General features: G+C 46.6%; 1 long non-coding RNA gene across 1 annotated transcript in view; it reads right to left on the bottom strand.

The window, feature by feature from the left end:
* Positions 1-473: 473 nt before the first annotated feature.
* The window catches only part of LOC141099754 (uncharacterized), a 108,309-nt gene continuing 87,743 nt past the window's right edge, over positions 474-21,039 (bottom strand). The window contains exon 4 of the long non-coding RNA XR_012234518.1: positions 474-1,230. This is a non-coding gene — a long non-coding RNA (uncharacterized lncRNA). The remainder of the gene's footprint in view (positions 1,231-21,039) is intronic.

A 21,039-nucleotide genomic window follows, 5' to 3' on the forward strand; every position in this document is an offset into this window, starting at 1 on the left:
TTTTGTTGACTTCTCTACAATATCCAAAAAAGAATGATGTCACAAATATGATAATAGAAAAAAGACACAAAAAATGCTTGAATTAGATATAAAATTCATAGAATTTTTTACAAGCCCAAAAATGCTCCAACAAATAGGTTTGAAACATTAGACTTTTATGACATATCCATACAGAGTATGTCCCAATTATTAGACCTGCTTCTTTAACGAGAGGGGTGCCAAAACTTCTTGCATTGCTATGGAGTAGTGAATATGCATGCTTGGCTTTTTCCATTCATCTCTCTGGGAACTCAAAAGATTGGGTGCTTGCTTGGCTATCTTTACAACTCCTAGAGTAGAAAATGGAGAGAGCCAGCCAGTTGTAACCACTGCAACTAATCACTGGTCAAAGAGTTGACACGTTGGTCATCGTTGCAGCAAATAATTGACGGCAGCAGTCACATACATGTTGATGGCGAAATAGAAAACTCAGAGACCATCAGAGGATTTGTGTATTATTACAGAGGAGGATCAGGTTATCAGTAGGTGAATATATTCTTTTTCTTTTTACACTATGCTGGGCCTTGTTCCAGGAAAGAAAGGGATGAAGAACCAATTTGATTTACAATCTGCAATCTAAGTCAACATAGATTTCAACATATATTTCAGTTGAAAAAATGAATCATAGAGCAAAAAAAAGAGCCAGAATACAAAATATCAGACTAGCTGCATTCTCATATATTTCAGATCTGCACTACGATCCGTCCGGCACAGATTACCATTAATCTTCTTGGCATATCCTTGGAATTAAAAGTCTATGGAATTTGCCCAAACTGGAAAGCAGCACATGTCTATTTTTACAACTAATCAACATACTTCATATACTTTTCTCCCCACAATGTAGTAAACAAAAAAAGCAAAAAATGCATGAAAAAAAAAACACATTTATACAACAAAATCCCCCAAAATGTTAAATTCAAGCTGAAAAAACAGTATGTGGCATGTTCTGCCTTCTTCCACGTATGACGCTGTGTGGATTACAGCATACAGCTTAACTTTTCATCCATTCCCAGAAACAAGACTGTATGGGTGCTTAAGTCTATATTTATTGGGATGATATGGACAACAATGGGAGATGATAACAGATGGTATAGTAGAACACAGTAGTAGATGAGATCAGGGGTTGTTGTACAAAGTTGTAGATGATATCAGAGATTGTTGAACACAGTTATGGATGATTCAGGTAAAAACCTATAAGAAACAGATAATGCAGCATGTCAGTACTGGTAGACAATATACAATACACAAATACTGGCAGGTAATCACAGCAATACAGGGTATTATCACAACAGTAGCAATGATACAAGATGTTGTTATATCGGTAACATGCATTATAATAGCTGAGCAATACAACATACACAGCAGTAAAAGAGAAAGATATCTAAAACAACTAGTTAATGGCCGCCAGCTTTGCACTCACTGACAAGAGGATGCATATCCAGAGGATGCATATAACTAACATGCATTGCAAATATCATGGGGGCTGCATTATGGCTGCTAACACAGATGCATAGCATAGTTTACCTAAATGCATTAAACCTTACCGGAATCCACTTGTTATAAGCAGTGGTTTTGCAGGGAGTTGAGCCGAGCACATGTGAGCTACTCAGAAGTTTGGCAGGAATGGTTACATGTTGTTGACCAGAGAAGGAAGAAGGGCGGTTCTGAACAGTTAACCATTTAGGAAAACAGGAGATTCCAAACACATGAATAAGAAAGAGGAGGGCAACTTATGACACCTACTGGCGATAGCTGGAACAGCACTTAAAAATATCTTGCTACACAGAATGGGCAGAACATGGCAGTTTATTAAGTTTCTATGGTTTTGTGTCAAAATGCTTCAGCCAACTGATATTAAAGGGAACCTGTCAGCTCATTTTTCCGCAATAAGTTGCGGCCACTGCCTTTTGGGGCTTATCTAGAGCATAGATGAGCCCCTGATCTAACCTGAAAGAGAAGAAAAACAAGTTTTATTATACTCACCCGGGGCGGTCCGGTCCGATGGGCGTCGCAGGTCTGGGTTCGGTGCCTCCCATCTTCTAGCAATGATGTCCTCCTCCTTGCTTCGTGTCGCGGCTCCTGCGCAGGCGTACTGATCTGCCCTGTTGAGGGCAGAGCAAAGTACTGCAGAGCGCAAGCGCTGGACCTCTCTGACCTTTCCCGGCGTCTGCACACTACAGTACTTTGCTCTGTCCTCAAAAGAAGGACGGTAACACCATAGAAATGATAAGAATAATAGGCCTCAGTTACCACAACTGTCTACAAGGAAAACTGTTGCTCATAGCAACCAATCACAGCTCAGCTCCTATTAAACAGCTCTGATTAAATGAAAGTTGCTTAGTGATTGGTTGCTATGTGGAGTGGGCATGGCTGATACACACAAACACACTCATTTTTATATATATATTCAGACGTGGACTTGCTTTTGTGTTTTGAATCCTTGTCCTGCTGCATAACCCAAATGTGTTTCAGCTTGCGGTAATGAACAGATGGCCGGACATTCTCCTTCAGGATTATTTTTGGTAAACAGAAGAATTCATGGTTCCATTTGCCACAGCAAGTCTTCCAGGTCCTGAAGCAGCAAAACAGCCTCAGACCATCACAGAACCACCACCATATTTTACTGTTGGTATGATGTCCCTTTCCTGAAATGCTGTGTTACTTCTACGCAACATGTAATGAGACATACACCTTCGAAAAAGTTCAAATTTTGTCTCATCAGTCCACAGAGTATTCTCTCAAAAGTCTTGGGGATCATCAAGATGGTGAAAGATTCATCGGGGTGAGGAGAGAGTCTGGATCTGTCCTGTCAGCTGTGCTCCAATGGTAATGAATTTACTTACCACACTCGCTTATTCATTTGCATGTGTGGGTTCTGGCACATGTCTCCCTGCAGCATAAGTATCACTGCAGCAAAAGCACCTTGAAGATGCAGTTATTACAACGGCCGATAATTAACATCCACCTCCTCTCCTCTCTTCACACAGGTACAAACTCTGCTACAATCACTGCTTGCTGTCTACTGCAACATTTTCTTTAATGGTACAATCTCTGCTACAATCTCTGCGTGCTGTCTACTGCAACGTTTCCTTTAATGGTACAATCTCTGCTACAATCTCTGCTTGCTGTCTACTGCAACATTTCCTTTATTGGTACAATCTCTGCTACAATCCCTGCTTGCTGTCTACTGCAGCATTTTCTTTAATGGTACAATGTCTGCTACAATCCCTGCTTGCTGTCTACTGCAACATTTCCTTTAATGGTACAATCTCTGCTACAATCCATGCTTGCTGTCTACTGCAACATTTCCTTTAATGGTATATAACAGTGCCTGTTGAATGTTTGCTAAATTAGTTTGTTGCTTTCAACTCAATACTTAATGCTGCATATCCATGTTGTAGCTATTAGAGATGTTATCAGGTGCAAGGTGTTACTAGCATATGGATGTAGCCAGGTCCTATGCCTTTGACTGTGTAACCTGTGTAACCTTCCCTGGTGTGCATGCCAATTGCTAATTTATCCCAAATCAGTTCCCACAATCCCTCTCACCTGAGCCTCTACTCAGTCCTATATATTTAGATGCATCCAAAGGGGGGCACGTGTGTGGGGTCTGGCACGTGTCTCCCTGCAGCATAAGTATCAATGCAGCAAAAGTATCTTGAAGATGCAGTTATCACAACGGCCATTAGTCATGGTAGGAGTCAGGACCCCACACTATACACCTGTCTCTTTTGGGTCTGTCTGCTAAGTAAGCACTTGTTATTACTTGGATCAAGCTTTTCTATTAAGCCTCCTACTCCTTCACCATGTTTATATGTGCCCTCACAGTGTTTGCTCCTTTAATCCTCACTCTCCTTCGCTATCCTCAAACCCCAGCACCCTCTAAACAAATAATCATCTCCCTTCCCTCTTTCCTCCCCACCTGACCTCCTCTGCTGACCTGCTCCTCAACCTCAAATCTGTCCTAATGAAACATAAAACAAGCTGCCCTCTCTTCTTCTCCCATCTGCTCTCCCTTTCTCTGCTTCTCCTCACTGCTGGCGACATATCTCCCAATCCTGGACCCCCACAGCTCATACTACCCATTACTATCCCTTCCTACTGCTCCCTATCTAATAAAAACTACCGCAATCTTTCCAACCTAAAACCTGTGCCATTGACACCCAACCTCCTACTCCCTCTCTCTGGAGCACTTTGGAATGCCTGCTCCATCTTCAATAAGCTTCATGTGATTCATGACCTCTTTCTCTCTCGCAATCATGCCTTCCTCGGCCTCACAGAAACATGGCTGACACCCTCTGACACTGCCTCCCCTGCTGCGCTGTGTTATGGCGGCCTCCAATTCACCCACACTCCTCGCCTGGCAATAGACACGGTGGAGGAGTGGGTCTTCTCCTTTCTTCCAACTGCACCTTTAACCCAATCCCACCTCTTCCCTCCCTAATCCTCCCCTCTTTTGAAGTCCACTCCGTCCGCATCTACTCTCCCTCCAACCGGCTGTCATATACCTACCTCCAGGCCCGACCACTGCCTTCATTGACCTATTCTCCACCTGGCTTCTTCATGTTCTTTCAACTGACATCTCCACTATCATCATGGGTGACTTCAACATCCCCACTGATACCCTTCAGTCAGCAGCCTCCAATCTCCTGTCCCTTACTTCATCCTTTGGACTTACTCAGTGGTCCTCCTAAGCCACCCACACAGATGGACAAACATTAGATCCGGTCTTCACCTGCCTCTGCTCTCTTTCTAACTTCACCACCTCCCCTCTCCCTCTATCCGACCACCATCTACTTACTTTCTCATCCCTGTCCTTCTCTCCTGGCACCCATGTCCACCAACATGCGCACCCCTGCAGAAACCTCGCACACCTAGACACCCACACGCTCTCTGACTCTATTCTGCCACTGGCATCCATATCCTCACTCCACGACACAGACAGTGCCACTGCTTTCTACAATGCCACTCTCGCATCAGCTCTTGATACGGTCTCCCCTCTCGTTCATGGCAGAATGCGACGTATCAACAGACAACCCTGGCACAATAACACCACTAAAAAGCTCCAGCAAGTGTCCAGGATTGCAGAGCGGCGTTGGAAGAAAACAAAATCTCAAGACAACTTCAACGCATTCAAACAGGCAACACTCGCTTTCAAATCTGCCCTCACCTCTGCTAAACAGGCCTACCCTGGTATCTTCCCTATATACAACCTCAAACAGTTATTCAAAACTTTTAACTCCCTCCTCTGCCCACCACTGCCCCCTCCAACCTCCCTCATCTCTGCCGAGGATTTTGCCACACACTTCAAAAATAAGATTGACCAAACAAGGCAAGTCTTCATCATTCAATCACCACAACCCCTTTATATACCAGACCAATGCCCAAACCCCATAACCTCCCTCTCCAACATCACTGAAGGGGAGCTTAATTGTCTCTTCTCCAAATCGCACCCCACAACCTGTACACTCGACCCCATCCCATCCCACCTCCTCCCCAACCTCACCACCACACTTATCCCATCCCTAACCCACCTCTTCAACCTATCACTAATGTCCGGTACCTTCCTTTCTGCTTTCAAACATGCCACAATCACGCCTATCCTTAAAAAGCCAACCCTCGACCCAACCGCTATGTCCAGCTATCGCCCAATATCGCTGCTCCCATTCACTTCCAAACTCCTGGAGCAGCATGTCCACGCTGAACTTTCCTCCCACCTATCATCTAACTTGCTCTTTGACGATCTGCAATCTGGTTTCTGCCCCCATCACTCTACTGAGACAGCCCTGACCAAAATTACTAACGACCTACTTATAGCCAAATCAAACGGACAATACTCTATACTCCTGCTTCTAGACCTGTCCTCTGCATTCGACACAGTTGACCACTGCCTCCTACTACAGATCCTCTCGTTTGGCATCAAACACCTCGCCCTATCCTGGATCTCCTCATACCTTTCCAACCGCACATTCAGCGTCTCCCACTCCCACACTACCTCCTCATCCGACCCTCTCTCTCAGGGCCGGATTATAGGCAGGGCAGGCGGGGCTTCAGCCCCGGGGCCCCCACCACAAGAGCTTCTAAGGGGGCCCCCACCACATTCCTGCTGGCTGCTGCAATGGCACTCCATCTTCTCCCCACCTAAAAGTGAGTGACCGTGGGGGCGGCATTATGTGCTCTGCTACCAGCAGCATCTACAAGTAGCGTGAACGCTGATGCTGCTGGTAGCGTGCAAAGGCTTGTGATGAGATCACAGGAGGTAAGGTGTCAGGGCCTGCGATCATGTGACCCCTGTCTCCTCCCCTCCTGTGACCTCGTCACAGGTCCTGTGCGCACAGCACAGAGCACTGAGAGCAGCCATGTATGTGGAGTGCGGCTCTGCGGGTGGAGGTCAGTGCCGGAGGCTCCATTATTCTCTATGTGGAGTGCGGCTCTGCGGGTGGAGGTCAGTGCTGGAGGCTCCATTATTCTCTATGTGGAGTGCGGCTCTGCGGGTGGAGGTCGGTGCTGGAGGCTCCATTATTCTCTATGTGGAGTGCGGCTCTGCGGGTGGAGGTCGGTGCTGGAGGCTCCATTATTCTCTATGTGGAGTGCGGCTCTGCGGGTGGAGGTCAGTGCTGGAGGCTCCATTATTCTCTATGTGGAGTGCGGCTCTGCGGGTGGAGGTCGGTGCTGGAGGCCCCATTATTCTCTATGTGGAGTGCGGCTCTGCGGGTGGAGGTCGGTGCTGGAGGCCCCATTATTCTCTATGTGGAGTGTGGCTCTGCGGGTGGAGGTCGGTGCTGGAGGCCCCATTATTCTCTATGTGGAGTGCGGGTGGAGGTCGGTGCTGGAGGCCCCATTATTCTCTATATGGAGTGCGGCTCTGCGGGTGGAGGTCAGTGCTGGAGGCTCCATTATTCTCTATGTGGAGTGCGGCTCTGCGGGTGGAGGTCAGTGCTGGAGGCTCCATTATTCTCTATGTGGAGTGCGGCTCTGCGGGTGGAGGTCGGTGCTGGAGGCTCCATTATTCTCTATGTGGAGTGCGGCTCTGCGGGTGGAGGTCAGTGCTGGAGGCTCCATTATTCTCTATGTGGAGTGCGGCTCTGCGGGTGGAGGTCGGTGCTGGAGGCTCCATTATTCTCTATGTGGATTGTGGCTCTGCGGGTGGAGGTCGGTGCTGGAGGCCCCATTATTCTCTATGTGGAGTGTGGCTCTGCGGGTGGAGGTCGGTGCTGGAGGCCCCATTATTCTCTATGTGGAGTGCGGGTGGAGGTCGGTGCTGGAGGCCCCATTATTCTCTATGTGGAGTGTGGCTCTGCGGGTGGAGGTCGGTGCTGGAGGCCCCATTATTCTCTATGTGGAGTGCGGCTCTGCGGGTAGAGGTCGGTGCTGGAGGCTCCATTATTCTCTATGTGGAGTGTGGCTCTGCATGTGGAGGTAGGTGCTGGAGGCTCCATTATTCTCTATGTGGAGTGTGGGTGGAGGTCGGTGCTGGAGGCTCCATTATTCTCTATGTGGAGTGCGGCTCTGCGGGTAGAGGTCAGTGCCGGAGGCTCCATTATTCTCTATGTGGATTGTGGCTCTGGGGGTGGAGGTCGGTGCTGGAGGCTCCATTATTCTCTATGTGGAGTGCGGCTCTGCGGGTGGAGGTCGGTGCTGGAGGCTCCATTATTCTCTATGTGGAGTGTGGCTCTGCGGGTGGAGATCGGTGCTGGAGGCTCCATTATTCTCTATGTGGAGTGTGGCTCTGCATGTGGAGGTAGGTGCTGGAGATTCCCCATTACTGGGCAGAGGGGGCAGTAACCTTTTCAGAGCTGAGACTATCTTGGTGCTTTTTTGTTGTCACTTTCTAAGAATCATAGCATTTTGTTCCTTGTACATGTGACCCAAGTATGGAAAACAGGAAGTAACAAAACACATATTGCAATGTCCCTTTCCTGTCCCCACATACAGTATAATTTTCCCACAGTATCACGTCCCCACATACAGTTTAATGTTCCCACAGTATCACCAGCCCCCCACATACAGTATAATGTTCCCCACTACCGTCACCCCCACACAGTATAATATTCACACAGTATAATGTTCCCCCAGTACCGCCATCCCCTCATACACAGTATAATGTTCCCCCAGTACCCAGTATCAGCCCTTGGTTTATGCAGGACTCTGCTGTCTGTGCTGGTTCTCATCGTCCTGGATGAGGTGAAGTTTGTGTGGGGTCAGGGAGGGTTTACAGGGTGGATTTAGCAGAGACGTGTGTGTACAAGGTGTACGGAGCGGAGCCGTGTGTGTGTATGAGGTGTACGGAGCAGAGCCACGAGTGTGTGAGGTGTACTGAGCGGAGCCGCACGTGTACGGAGCTGAGCCTCACGTGTGTGTATGGAGCGGAGCTGCGTGTGTGCAAGGTGTGTGGAGCGGAACCGCATGTGTACGAGGTTTGCGGAGTGGAGCCATGTGTGTACTGAGTTGAGCAGTGTGTGTGTGTGTAAGGTGTACAGAACGGAGCCGTGTGTATGAGGCATAAAAAGCGGAACCGTGTGTGTATGATGTATGCGGTGCCATACGTGTACAAGGTGTATGGTGGGGAGCATTCATACCTCCCAGCGAGACAGTCCCGATTTTGAGAGAGATACTGCCCCGGCTGGGATCTTACTTTTCATGCGGACACAGGAGTACACGGCGGAGCCCCTAGGCGCACTTTAAAATTCGCATGTGACATTCCACCGGAAGTGACGTGCTAGAAGCTGACCGGAAATTAGGTAATTTCGGGAGGAGATTGTGACGGAACCATGGAGGCACTTTAGGGAATGCTTCAGATCCATCACCGTGTCCTCCTCCAACACAGCGCGGACAGCAGGATCGCCTTGAACTTGGGGATGTCGGCCATGTGAGCGGATCGTTATATTTCCTGCATCGGGAGGCTCAGGTGGGCACTACAGTAGGAGACGGGCTGCTATAGTATCTTTATAGAATCTTTCTATCTCTGTTTCTTTATCTCTCTAATCTTTCTTTTTTTTTTTTTCTCTCTCTCTCTCTCTCTCTGTTCTTTCTTCTTTCTTTTCTTTCTTTCTCTGTTCTTTCTTTCCATTCTTTCTTTATCTCTCTCTGTTCTTTCTTTCTCTGTTTTCTTTTTTCTCTGTTCTTTCTTTCTGTCACGCCTCCTCTCCTGTCACGCCTCCTGTCCTGTGGATCTCCTCTGCCTGCTCGCCGCGTTCACGAGCATCGTGCGCCCGCCGCCTGCTGTGTACCCGCCAATCAACTCTGCAGCGCCACGGTGATTAACCCCCTTGCCTCCAGGCTCCAGCTAGCTATATATTGATCGGGGGAGCTGTATGCACGAGAGGGGAGCTGTACATTTGGGCCTGTATACCTGGAGGAGGGAACTGTATAAAGACGAAACATTGGAGAACTGTATAACCTTGGGGGGGGGGACAGCTGCCTGTATACCCTTGTAGGGGGCAAGAGCTGTATACCCGTTGGGGGGGAGTTGTATTCCCATGGGGGGGAAAGCTGCCTGTATACCCTTGTAGGGGGCAAGAGCTGTATACCCTTGCGTGGGGGGGGGAGCTGTACTCCGGAGATAATGCAATAGAGAGCATATTGTTATACAGTAGTTAGCAACAATTGCTGCCGGTGAAAACTTTCCCTTTCTGCATTTTTATTATTCCTTGGCTGTCTTAACATTGGGTTCAATAAAAAAAATGTGAGTAACTCTTTCTGTCTATAATTGGACTGCTTTGAGTTATCCTGGACTGTATCTCTATTGTAGTACTGTAAATCTGAATGTGGCAGAACAAGAGGATAAGATTAGATTGTACATCTGAGTTCTACAGTTCGCGCTCTACTGTTATGGCTAAAATGTTAATGTTATGGGGGCCCCCACCAGATTTTCTGCCCAGGGGCCCCCACCAACCTTAATCCGGCCCTGCTCTCTCTGTTGGAGTCCCCCAAGGCTCTGTTTTAGGACCCCTACTCTTCTCAATCTATACACTTGGTCTGGGGCAACTCATAAAGTCCCATGGATTCCAGTACCACCTTTATGCTGATGACACTCAGATCTACCTCTCTGGCCCAGACGTCTCCTCTCTGCTGGCCAGAATCTCAGAGTGTCTATCAGCCATATCCTCCTTCTTCTCCTCTCGCTTCCTCAAGCTCAATGTGGACAAATCTGAACTCATCATCTTTCCTCCATCTCACAGATCTTTCTTACCCGACCTACTGTATCTATAACTAATGACATCACGCTTTCCCCAGTACTGGAAGTCTGCTGCGTCGGAGTAACCTTTCACTCTTCCCTGTCCTTCACACCACACATCCAAGCTCTTTCTACCTCCTGTCGCCTCCAGCTCAAAAATGTTTCCAGAATCCGTCCTTTCCTCAACCCTCAATCTACTAAAATGCTTGTGCATGCCCTCACCATCTCCTGCCTCGACTACTGCAACATCTTTTTCTGTGGTCTCTCTGCTAACACCCTCTCACCTCTCCAGTCCATCCTTAACTCTGCTGCCCAACTAATTCATCTTTCTCCTCGCTACTCCTCTGCTTCTCCCCTCTGCAAATCTCTTCACTGGCTCCCATTCCCTCAGTGTATCCAGTTGAAATTACTAATATTGACCTACATGGCCATCTATAACCTGTCTCCCCCATATGTCTCTGATCTAATCTCCTGATACCTTCCCTCACGTAATCTCTGGTCCTCCCAAGACCTCCTTCTCTCCTTCGCACCTCACCCAACTGCCTCAAAGACTTCTCCCGAATATCCCCTATCCTCTGGAATTCTTTGCCCCAACATGTCCGACTATCAACCACATTTTGATCCTTCAGACAGAACCTGAAAACCCACCTCTTCAAGAAAGCCTACACAGCCTGCAATGACACCGCTACCGCCTCACCACTACCGGAGATATCACCTCAACCAACACCGGAACTGCTGCAACCCACCAATCTACTGTCTCCTTCCCCACCATCCTATAGCATATAAACCCGAAAGGGCAGGGTCCTCTCCCCTCTGTATCAGTCTGTGATTGTTAATTTGTTTACTGTAAGTGATATCTGTAATTTGTATGTAACCCTCTCTTATGTACAGCACCATGGAATCAATGGTGCTATATAAATAATAATAATAATAGCAAGATATTGTGTGTATAATACCCTTGGCTACTTATTAAGATACTTATTAAGATATTATTTTTGTTACCTACATTAACACCAGTTCACCTTATGAACTTTACATTTCATATATCTGTGATGGGCTATCACTGGTGTCTTTAATCTAATGATGGCCGATATGCTGGGGCATTACTTGTTGGGGGGGGGTCACTTGACTTTAGTTGTTTGATTGCTACTGTAGGCTCACCACTCCTGCATCTCTCATTACAGCTTATATATTATACAAACCTCATTGGACAGCACAGTGTCCCTCCTTTTGGGCACTCTGTTTTTGATATACTGTATTTGTATTTTATTCTATTTGTTTTTAAGGATTTAATAAAGATTGCTTTCTACACTATTTCCTGATTCTGTTTGTTCTTAATACTGATCTGCTGTCAGTCAGTGCTAGAGGCGCGCTTACAATCTCTACAGAGATGTAAAATACCTTAAAAAGAAACTTCCTAAGGGGTGGACTCTAACATATAGGTATAAATAAGATCCAATATACAAAATTCAACATAATATAAATCAATATAAACAAAATCACAAATGAATACACAATGATTAAAGTCCTATGAAGCAAAAGGTACAATAAATAGATAATTAAAACCATGACAATATATTTATTTATATTCTGTTGAATTTTGTATATCGGATCTTATTTATACCTATATGTTAGAGTCCACCCCTTAGGAAGTTTCTTCTTAAGGTATCTTACATGATATTTTACGAGACCTGTAGCCTGTGGAAGCGCCTTTGCAGCGCTAAACGATCGTCGTTGCTATCTCTTTTTTGCACCTGTTCTCCCGCTGATATGCTTTTATAATAAGCCTTAACTACACTACCCGGTGAGTGCCGCTCTTTTCTACTATTTTTTGCTATGTGGATGTCACGGCCCCAGGCTCCACCTACCTTGCTGCGCGCACTTCCCGGCGCGTTCCTGCTCTCCGGCGCGTCCCCGCGCCCGGCCTCCAGCTCCCTCGGCGTCAGGCGCCTGCGAGCTGCTTTCCTCCTGGCACACAGCCTCCTGGGTAGTATGACGCGCTGGCCCCGCCTCCAAGTTGGCGGCGCCCATCGCTACTTAGGCTCGGCGTCTGGACAGGTAAGACGCCTGTTCTACGAATGCGGTGACGCTGTCTCATAGCAGCGTTCTCTGTGTCACAGGCCCCTTCTTTCCAGTCTCTGTCTGCACTGGGTTCCTGGTCTTTAGTTCCTTGCCTCAGACTGCTCAGTGTTCTGTATCTCCAGTTCCCTTTCCCTTTGCCTCCACCTGCGCTGTCTCTGACAGCTCTCTCTCTGCTCACCATCCATACCGTGCCCTCCTTTGGTCCCTATACCTTCCCTGTCATGCTCCTTCCATCTGCTCGTCTATTCCTCTGACCTTCCCTGCTTGTCTGCCTTGCCTCCTGCTTAGTGTTATATCTGTGCTTCCTCTCTATTGCAGCCTCCAGCTATTGCCACCCGCTGCGCTCCAGTCCAGCTCCCAGGCCATTCTCCACGCTCTGTGTTTCCCTGTACTCCTGTACGGATTCGCCTGTGCCTTCTCTTCTGTCTAATAGCCCAGTCGTCCCTTTGGTTCTGGCTGTCACGGTTCTATCCCCTGGGGGTCTGCCCCTAACACTCCCTGTATAGGGGGTGGTTCTCACCTGGGCGCTCGCCCTCGGGGGCTCTGGAGCCGTGACCCAGAGGGTCCACTTCCGGGTTGCCTCTACATTTCTCTTTGCTACAGCAACCATAACAGTTAGAACAGGCCATGGACCCCGCAGGAACCACGGCTGCCCAAAAAGAGTTGTTTTTTCTGCGGGAGAGCCAGACGCACATGATGTCCTTTATTAAAACTATGGACTCGCGTCTGTCCGCTCTCCAATCCTCTGACCCTGGTAATGCCGCCCAGTTGGCTGGCTTACAACAAGAATTGGCGCAGCAGCGTGACACCCAGTCACATATCCTCAGCTACATGGCATCGGTAGACGGTCGGTTGCTTTTCTTGCAGTCAGCCGCCTCTGCTCCCCCTGCTGTGGGTTCCCATCCTCCTCCGCGGTTGGCCAAACCACCTCGGTATAGCGGTGACGCCAAATTATGCCGGGGTTTTCTCAATCAGTGCCGCCTTCATTTTGATCTACTGCCCCAGCAGTACCCCACAGACCGTGCCAAAGTGGCCTTCATCATCTCTCACCTAGAGGGGGACGCTCTGGCTTGGGTCTATACCCTCTGGGAGCGTGATGACCCTGGGGTTACCCAGTTATCTGTTTTTCTGGACACTTTCCGTCGGGTTTTTGACGAACCAGGTCGTTTAGCCTCCACCTCTGAGGCTTTGTTTAGTCTCTGCCAAGGTTCTCTAACCGTGGGCCAGAACGCCATACAGTTTAGGACCCTGTCCGCACACTTAGGTTGGAATAACGAGGCGTTGGTGGGCGCCTTCTGGTGAGGTTTCTCGAGCCGTATTAAAGATGAGCTCGCTGGTCGTGATACCCCTACAGCCCTGGAGGATTTGATTTCCCTAGCCACCCGGATAGATCTCCGGTTTCAGGAACAGGCCAGGGAGAGAAGAGTTTCTCGCCCATTATCTTCTGTTCGCAGACCACCCAGTCCCCGACCCAGGATCCCTTCCTCTGCACCCGAACCTATGCAGGTGGACCGCCTGAAGCTCTCTGACCAGCGTCGTAGGGAGAGAAGCCTCCAGGGACTTTGTTTCTACTGCAGTAGCGGCTCCCATTTGCTCCGAACTTGTCCTGACCATCCGGAAAACTCCTCCGCCTAGGCCAGGTAAGAGAGGCCTTACTGGGCGTTTGTGATACCTCTCTACCCCTCACTTTGTCTGTCCTCTTGCATGTTGATGGGAAGCGGGCTTCTCTGGTGGCCTATGTGTGCCTACGGAAATTTTATTAGGCCTGAGGAAGTCAACAAATTTTCAATTCCCTTGAGGATCTTAGAGAACCCTCAAGTTCTCGCTTCCCTGTGTTATATCTGTGCTTCCTCTCTATTGCAGCCTCCAGCTATTGCCACCCGCTGCACTCCGGTCCTGCTCCCAGGCCATTCTCCACGCTCTCTGTGTTTCCCTGTACTCCTGTATGGATTCGCCTGTGCCTTCTCTTCTGTCTAATAGCCCAGTCGTCCCTTTGGTTCCGGCTGTCGCGGTTCTATCCCCTGGGGGTCTGCCCCTAACACTCCCTGTATAGGGGGTGGTTCTCACCTGGGCGCTCGCCCTCGGGGGCTCTGGAGCCGTGACCCAGAGGGTCCACTTCCGGGTTGCCTCTACGTTCCTCTTTGCTACAGCAACCGTAACAGCGGATTAGCTTATTTTCCATCAATGTGCACCTAAGGGTAAAACAGTTATATTGCCAGCTGTGTCTCTTTTATACACGTATGATGGCTCGGATGTGTGGACTATTGTGATGGTGCTCACCTTCTATTTCTGGATTTTACGAGATCTTCCTAGTCACTCACTTTGAGTCTGGTTTGTTTCCAATCATGCGGTGGCTGGCTGGATGCATTGCCGTGGTGAGAGACGCTCTGTCCTCCTGCCACGCATGATACATGCCGACCCGCTGCTGCATTAGATGGAAGCGCCGATTCATGCGCAGATGCGCCCCATGCGTGAGCTGCACTCCCCCGTGGTGTCGCGGGCCTGGATGCATTATCATGGTGATGTGAGGTGATGACGCGTGTCCTCCCTCCCATCGTGTGTGTCGCGCGTTGGCTTGCTCCGTCATGAGTAGGGGCATCATGTTGGGCTGCGAGCCGATTTGATGACGGATCCACATCCTCTCAAACCAGGGCTGTGGAGTCGGTAAGCCAAACCTGCGACTCCGACTCCGACTCCTCAATTTCCCTTACACCGACTCCAACTCCGACTCCGACTCCACGACTCCGACTCCCACACATATTGCTTATATTTAAGTGAAAAATTTATTGTAGTACAATGTGAACCTCAGACATTTAATCATTTTTATGATCCAATAATCAAGATATTTAGATAGAACAGAATATATATTGGTGTACTACCCGGTTTTCATTCTTTTTGGTACAGATACGATATGGATAGACAGATATGGATAAATGGATGGATAGAGCAGATTTCTAATCTGCTTTTGCTATTGAAAACATTATCTATGAGCTCAAAAACCTTTCAGGTGATGCAGTTTTTTAAAAAGATGATCTGCTTTTGCAGCTGAAAAACGTATCCTCAAAAAACACAGGAAAAACGCTGTGTGTGAATGTAGCCTTAGATCAGGAATATAACAGCCATTTATAGGACATTTCATAACTTTCCCAAACTCCTATGAAAAAATATTCAGCACATCCTGCATTGAATTACTGTACCCAATTTATTATATATTTTAGGAGTCGGAGTCGGTCCATTTTATACCGACTTCAACTCCGACTCCGACTCCACCAAAATGACCACCGACTCCGACTCCGACTCCACGACTCCGACTCCGCAGCCCTGTCCCAAACATATACCCCTGGCCCTATCTCTTAAACCACACCTCCTGATGAAGCCAAAGACGGTGAAACGCGTGTTGAGGCTCCTGCGTATCTCACTGGCAGCACCGCACATGGCCGTTATCATGTGGTAAATAACATAATATTGTTATTTCAACTTTATATTTCTGCCTAGGTGAGATCGGTTCATCAAATGCTTACTTCTTATCAGGCAGTGACAAGGAGCAACAATGAGCCTGATTCATTGGTCATTTCTACCTTTCATATAGGCTGTTTACTCTTGGGTATAAGCTCATTTTAGTCTTAATCTCTATATTGGAGAGAATATTGCCTGATTTGACTATTGATTTAATGTAGTGTACTAGATCTATTTATTCACTTCTCTTTTTGCCTTTTGTGAATATGCCATGTGAGACACGATTATTTTTCTATCTGGTATTATATTTACCATCTTTATAATTGCAGAGGTTCTTTAGCTGCTTCTTATACACCTTATGTGAATACCTTTTATATATTTGTCTGCTGCTTAATGTGTGCAATAAAAATTTATATATTCTTTATAGAAATCCCCTTTTTCCTTTGCTTAGATCTCTAATCCATATATCAATCTGTGGTATGGTCCGATAATCTAATTAAGATATTTTTACAAGAGAGATCTATATCCTTTTCGTCTTTGGTTTAGAACTTGATTGTAGTTGTTGCTGCTAATGGTGATTCAACCAGTTATTAGGTTTAGGGGGCAATCACTTTTTCACACAGGGCCCTGTAGGTTTGGATTTTTTTCCCTTAATAATAAAGACCTTCATTTATAAACTGCATTTTGTGTTTACTTGTGTTATCTTTGTCTAATATTTAAATTTGTTTGGTGATCTGAGACATTTAAGTGTGACAAACATGCAAAAGAATAGGAAATCAGGAATGGGGCAAATACTTTCACACACTGTATGATGTTGACCTGTATTTTAACAAACGTCTTTGTAGAAATAGATTAGAAAGATGTACTTTGATAGCCAAGCTTGACATTGCAAAATTCTGCAGTACCTTAAAAATCAAAATCACTAATAAAACTACACTTCTTTTAAATTTACATGGAGAAAATGAGTAAGAAGTTTGCAAAAATGAAAAAAAAATAATTGACAGCAATATGAAGTAAATGAATAGGTTCAGGTCAATGTGATTGCTTTACATATATAAATGCATACAAAACCTACAAAAGACAAAATGAGAAAAACCCTGCTTTAATTAAATAAATAAAAAGCAAAAGTGCATTTAAGTAATACAGAGTTCTTAGTAATACTGTATTTGATCAAATATAGTATAGAAGCCGTCCCACCATCGACAAGGTGACTCTGTGGTCGGGGCGGTCCTACACTGTCTAATATTAAAAACCTTATCATGTGTCAAAGTTGACGTCAGTGTGTGAATAAGGGCAGACAAAAGGACCAGGTCCCAACCAGTGGACACCAGTCAGGGGAAGCCTTTATGGCCAATGTGAACATGCATTTATATGCTGCATGTATACCAACTCAAACCAAGATCAATTTTTGTGTATTTGTTTTAATATATAAGTGCATGTAAAGAGTAATAATAGGTGTGCACAATCAATAGATGAATTTGAACTGCATTGTACTGTTGTATGACTGGCTGTCGCGTGGTTAATGGAAGGCATGTGTGTTATGAATGAGTCACCGGAGGAGGAAAAAACAAAAATACAAGCTAAGTCCAGAAAACAGGAGAGGTTGGTAGCTAGCGGATTGCAGACCCCTGATCCTATTCACAACAAATAACAGTAGCCGTGGAGTGTTCCTACGGTGGTCCTAGACACCTCGTTCACAGACGGAGAACTAAATAAACCTAAAGAAAGAAAGGGGAAATCTAAACTGCCCCAGAGCAGACCCCAAAGCAATAGACAGCCCCCAACATGTAATGACGGTGAAAACAGATGAAAACACAAACACAGACAGAAAGACAGGCTGAGCAAATGATGGGGCCCTCACTAACTAGGTAGGACAGGAAAGAAAAGCAACTGTCTGCAATCACGCAAAAACCCTGCCAAAAATAATGTCCAACACGTCTGATAGAAAAGGCCCTGAAGTCACTAGACTTCAAAATCACTATATCAGCACTCAGGTATATTCTGAAAACAGAGCAAAGAGATCAACTGATCAGAGACAAAAATGGAGTTCAGCCAGTCCCAACCAGGGCTGGCTGAACACAAACACTAAGTAAACCAGACAAAATCTCATGGAACAATAGCAGAGCAAAAACTTAGCTTTAGTAGACAGGACTAAACTGGAGGCCAGAGGTCAGAGCAGAGAGGATCACCAGCAACCCAGCAGGGCGTCGGCGGCCTTATATCCACGCAGAGATTCCGGATGTCCAATCACACACCACCTGTTCAGATGACAGGTTTTTCCCATTCAAATCAATTTCACTACCTCCTTTCACCAGCAGAGGGAGTTCATCGGACATCAAAGGTAAAGGAGAAAATGAGCTCATAACAGTACCTCCCCCTTGAGGAGGGGTCACCGAACCCTCATCCACGCCACCAGGGCGATCAGGATGGGCCCGATGAAAAGCTCGAACCAATCTTTCGGCATGAATATCGGATGCAGAGACCCAAGAATTATCCTCCTGGCCATAACCCTTCCACTTAACCAAATACTGGAGTCTCCGTCTAGCCAGACGAGAATCCAGTATCTTCTCAACCTCATATTCCACATTACCTTCAACCAATACAGGGTCAGGAGGTGCCACCACAGGAACTACTGGCTCAACAAACCTCTTTAACAGAGACTTATGAAACACGTTATGGATATTGAATGTAACAGCCAATCGAAAAGAGACCGGATTAAGAATCTCCAAAATCTTGTAAGGTCCAATAAATCTAGGTTTAAACTTTGGAAAAGCCACCTTCATAGAGATATTCTTTGATGACAACCAAACCATATCACCCACCTTAAACCGGGGACCAATGGTCCTATGCCGGTTGGAAAACCGCTGGACCTTTTCCTGGGAGAGAGACAACCTATCCACCACTTGGTCCCAGATCTGGTGCATTCTCTCCACCACAGTGTCAACACCTGGGCAGGCAGAAGACTCCACCTGCCCTGAAGAGAATCAAGGATGAAACCCAAAGTTACAAAAAAAAGGTGACATCAAAGTGGCAGAACTAGCTCTATTATTTAAAGCAAATTCGGCCAAGGGTAAAAATGAAACCCAATCATCCTGATCAGCAGAAATAAAACATCTCAAATAAGACTCCAAAGTCTGGTTTGTTCTCTCCGTCTGCCCATTGGTCTGAGGGTGAAACGCAGAGGAGAAGGACAACTGAATTCCCAGCTTGGAACAAAAAGTCCTCCAAAATCTAGAAACAAACTGAACTCCTCTGTCAGACACAATGTTCTCAGGAATCCCATGCAAGCGAACCACCTGTTGCAAAAACAAGGGCACCAACTCTGAGGAAGATGGCAACTTAGGGAGTGGTACAAGATGGACCATCTTAGAGAATCTATCACAAATCACCCAAATAACAGTCATTCTCTGAGAGACAGGCATATCAGAAATAAAATCCATTGAAATATGGGTCCATGGCCTCCTGGGCATCAGCAAAGGCATCAACAACCCACTAGAGCGAGAACAAGGTTTAGACCGGGAGCAAGTCCCACAGGACTGCACAAAATTCCTGACATCACGAGACAAGGCGGGCCACCAAAAATACCGACTCACCAAATCTCTAGTACCAAAAATACCTGGATGACAGCCAATGCGGAGCAATGAACTTCAGACATTACTCTCTTCCTCCACTGGTCAGGAACATACAATTTTCCAATGGGACAACGCTCAGGTTTGTCCTCTTAAAACTCTTCCAGAGCATGTCTCAAATCGGGCGAGATGGCAGAAAGAACTACCCCCTCACCTAAGATGGTAGCAGGCTTGGTCACAATAGGAGAATCAGCAAAGAAACTCCTAGAGAGGGCGTCTGCCTTGACATTCTTAGTGCCCGGGAAGAAAAGAGACCACAAAATCAAAACGTGTGAAAAACAAGGCCCACCTAGCCTGTCTAGGATTCAAGCGTTTGGCTGACTCAAGGTAAATCAAATTCTTGTGGTCAGTAAGGACCACGACTTGATGTTTAGCTCCCTCCAACCAAAGTCTCCACTCCTCAAATACCCATTTCATGGCTAACAGTTCCCGATTCCCCACATCATAGTTGCGTTCGGATGGGGAGAACTTTCAGGAAAAGAAAGCACAGGGATTCATTTTAGATGTTACCGGATCTTTTTGGGACAAAACAGCTCCTGCACCAATCTCAGAAGCGTCCACCTCTACCTGAAACGGGAGTGAGACATCAGGTTGCCGCAAAACCGGAGCAGAAGTGAACCTCCGCTTCAGCTCCTGAAAGGAAGAAACAGCCTCTGGATACCAATTCAGCACATCAGCACCCTTCTTAGTCAAATCAGTCAATGGTTTGGCAATACCAGAAAAATTAGCTATAAATTTATGATAAAAATTAGCAAAACCCAAAAACTTCTGGAGGGCCTTCAAAGAAGTGGGCTGAACCCAATCATAAATGGACTGTACCTTGGCCGGGTCCATTTCAATAGTTGACGGAGACAAAATAAATCCCAAAAATGAAATCCTCTGTACACCAAAAAGGCATTTCGATCCCTTAACATACAGGGAATTCTCCCTCAAAATCCGGAACACAGTCCGAACATGTTCCACATGAGAGTCCCAATCCCTGGAAAAGATCAAAATATCATCCAGATAAATGATCAAAAATGTATCCACAAAGTCCATTCATGAAGCACTGGAAGACAGAAGGGGCATTAGTGAGCCCAAAGGGCATCACCAGGTACTCAAAATGTCCCTCCAGAGTATTAAACGCCGTCTTCCATTCATCCCCATGCTTAATGTGAATAAGATTATATGCCCCCCTGAGGTCAAGCTTGGTAAACCAGCAAGCACCTTTAACTCTGGAGAATAGATCAGAAATCAGGGGTAACGGATACTGATATTTAACAGTAATTTTGTGGAGGGAACGATAGTCAATACAAGGCCTTAATGAACCATCTTTCTTGGCCACGAAAAAAAACCCAGCACCCAAGGGTGAAGAGGATGGTCTAATATGACCCTTCTCCAACGACTCCTTAATATAAGATCGCATAGCCTCATGCTTGGGTACAGATGAATTGAAAAGTCGACCCTTGGGAAATTTACACCCAGGGCTCAACTCAATTGCACAGTCATAACTCCTATGAGGAGGCAAAGACGCAAACTTATTCTCACTAAATACATCATAAAAATCAGCCAAATAGTCAGGAACATCATGCGACTGGGGAGAGGTGGAGAAAACAGGAGCGTCACCAAGAGCACACCGACAACCCCAACTCACCACAGACACAGATTTCCAATCCA

The sequence above is a fragment of the Dendrobates tinctorius genome, unplaced genomic scaffold (assembly GCF_039654945.1).
Source record: "Dendrobates tinctorius isolate UK_male_01 unplaced genomic scaffold, ASM3965494v1 ptg000102l, whole genome shotgun sequence".
Classification (NCBI taxonomy): domain Eukaryota; kingdom Metazoa; phylum Chordata; class Amphibia; order Anura; family Dendrobatidae; genus Dendrobates; species Dendrobates tinctorius.